The 3,071-nt window shown below is 42.7% G+C and overlaps 1 non-coding gene across 1 annotated transcript; it reads left to right on the top strand.

The window, feature by feature from the left end:
• The first annotated feature begins 1,991 nt into the window (after positions 1 to 1,991).
• LOC121924476 lies at positions 1,992 to 2,153 on the top strand. Its single transcript, XR_006102618.1, has one exon. It is a non-coding gene; the product is annotated as a U1 spliceosomal RNA (small nuclear RNA).
• Positions 2,154 to 3,071: the final 918 nt, after the last annotated feature.

The raw sequence follows: 3,071 nt of genomic DNA, 5'->3' as shown, positions 1-3,071 counted from the left end.
TCTTTTGTATAACTCCTCTGTGTATTGCCTCCAGCAGCTTTTTATTTCTTCTTGTTCCTGTATAATGTTCTTTTTTTCTCAATAGAGCAGCTCTGCCTTCGGTTTGAAATTGGTTTTAATTTCTCAAATCTTTTGACAGAGGTCTCTCATTCTTCCCTTTTTGTTGTTTTCTTCTATTTCTCTGCATTGGTCATTGTAGTATTTCTCCTTATCCTTTCGTGTCTGACATTGGACAGTTGTGTTCATACTTCTGGCTTTGTTCCTATCTCCATTTGCTGTAGATAGCTAGTAAACACCATCAACCCAATTTCTATCTTAAATACTGGTCCAGGTCCAGTGGTGTCATTAATGAGTTGCGACCTGAACTGGGTGACACCCCATAAAAGGGGAACACCTGGTTGAGCCCTCCTCAAGTTGCTCCCATCCCTACTTTGCTGTAGTGAAGGAGAGGGCCAAGCGTGCCCCTCTCAGCTTTGACATAGTGCAGGACAGGGCCGAACATGTCCTTTTGCCCACCTCCATCCTCTGGCACACCCCCCCCCCACATTGGGTGACACCAGGGATAGGGATGCCACTAGTCTATCCTTAGGCAGAGTGAAGCAATACCCTCAGATGGCAATGCTAGAAGCAGCAGCACCCCCTGCCAGGGAGGTGTTCCTCCCAAATCCCGTGCCCCCAGTGTTGAAGGACAAAGTTGTGTATGCCACACAAAGGGAGTATGTAAGCGTATTATCTGGAGCTACAGAACTAGGACTCTCCAGGTTTCCAAGGGAGGGAGCTTTGGCAGTCAAAGTGCTACCAGTCTGCTATTTCTGGGTACTTTAGATAAGCTTCCCCACTCCAGTAACCTAGACTGTTGCCTCAGGTGTGGTGGGTGACATCCTTCGATTGCTAACAGTAAGGAAAGTGTCAGCTGACAGGCTTATGTACATGGACTGTGTGCGTGTCACCATCTTGTCTTCCATCTCAGGTAGCAAAATGTCTGAGTAAGAGACCCAGAAGGAATGTGTGTGTACAGCTGGTCGTACCTCCTATAGATTTCCTCCAGAGAGAGCTTTCTTTCACACCATCTGACAGCTTTGGTGGACATCTTGGCAAAGAAAATATAATATTCATACTGAGAGATGTGAACATTAGGTTTTCCTATAATGCTGCCTGCTTTGCCCTCTCAACAAGAACTATTTGAGAAACCTTTCTGAAAATACAGCATATTGGCCACATATTATAGCATCTTGCTGTATTACTTTGGCTTATTAAAAATTAGCTGGGCTGGTGTTTTTAGGGCTTCAGATAGCAAAATATGTAAATAGTTTTTATAAAGTGTGCTGTAGTGGTTTCAGCATTGGACTATGACTCTGGGGATCATGATTTTAATCCCATGTCGGCCATGTAAACCCACTGGATATCCTTGGGCAAGTCACATTCTCTCAGTTTCAGAGCACGGCAATGGCAAACCCCCTCTGAAGAAATTTGCCAAGAAAACCTGATGCCTTTGTTTAAAACAGTCACCTTAGGGTTGCCATAAGTTTGAAATGACTTAAAGGCACAGAACAACAACACTGACAATATGCATTTTACATCCATTTTATATTTAATTCTTGTCTATTGACAGTTTTTTAATATGTAGTGTGGATGTTTTGGAATGGCAATTGGTCATAAGGAATAAAGAGGTTTAATGTAGTAAAAGAGGTAATCATTTTTACATTGTCTTCCATAAACTTTCTGGACATTTCCCCATCTATCTGATTTTTTTTTACTATCATTCAAAGGACAAAGTGATCAGATTACTTAATTCTTGGTCACTGTTATGATTGTACACAACCTGCTACCATGGTTATTCTTTACTTCTGAGAGAAGGAATCATGCATGCAAAGAAAAATCTCAGTAGTATCAGGATAGTTGAAAGATAAGAGAGGGGAAAAAGGTACACAGTCATGCTACAGTCTGTTTATTGATGAATTGGGATGGGATGGCAAAGGATGTCTGTTGCAGAACTTACCTGGTAGGTGAGATACCATGATCATGAAGGTGGTTTTCCCAGTGTGAGGCTCATCCATTGCACTCCAGGTGTGCTGACCCCTGTGATTTCCCCAAATGCAGGAAACTCGACTGCATAATTTATGGTAGTGGGGGACTGCGTTCGCAAACTAAAGATTATCAAGCAAAATATATACAGTTGGCCCTCTGTATCCATGGATTTTTATCCATGGATTCAAACATCCACAGCTTGAAAATATTCCCCAAAATATATAAATCCCAATAAGGAAACCCGGATATTGTCATTTACATAAGAGGCACCATTTTACTGTGTCATTGTATATAATGGGATTTGAGCATCCACGGATTTTGTTATCCACGGGGGATCCTGGAACCAAACCCTAGCAGATACCAATACCTACTGTATTTTGCATCACTTTAGGGCCCTTTCATACTACATAATGATAGCACTATGATTCTGCTTTAACTGCCATGAAAACATTATATTCTGGGATTTGGAGTTCAGAGAGGGTTATTTCGAATTCTGAGTCAGATATCTCCAGTGTCTCATCAAACCAGCAATTCCAGGCTTCCAGGGGAATCCAGCCATGACAGTTAAAGTGAAATCATTGGGCCAGAACAGACCATCTCTAAAAGTTGGCTTTCTGGCTGTTTGTGGGCATGGCGTTTAGATGCCACATGCCCCCAAGATGTCTTGAAGCAGTCTGGCTGTCCAGATGTGGATGGCTTCATGACACTCTGGTGGCACAGCATTTACACACTGTGTGCTGCCAGGTCATCATGAAGCCATCATGGGGCCATGATAAGATGGGAAAAGCCAGCTTTTTGCCAGCTGTAAAAGGAGTGCATCTTTGCTACTCCTTTTTCAGCCAGCTTCAAGGCATATTGGAGTTGTGGTATGTGTTTGCCACAGCGCCAGTCTGTTTTTGGAAGGGGCAGCTTCAAGCTGCCTCTTCTACTCTTCTGTTTTGCCCCATAGTTCTATAATTAATACAGTGTGAAAGCAGGGATACTAGAGAGAAAACTGGAGATGGCCCTTGTATCTTGGGTAGAAGAAGGAATGTCAAAAGATG

Source organism: Sceloporus undulatus, chromosome 2 (assembly GCF_019175285.1).
Source record: "Sceloporus undulatus isolate JIND9_A2432 ecotype Alabama chromosome 2, SceUnd_v1.1, whole genome shotgun sequence".
Classification (NCBI taxonomy): domain Eukaryota; kingdom Metazoa; phylum Chordata; class Lepidosauria; order Squamata; family Phrynosomatidae; genus Sceloporus; species Sceloporus undulatus.
Note: the sequence above shows the minus strand (reverse complement) of the source record. Positions and strands in the feature narration are given on the sequence as shown.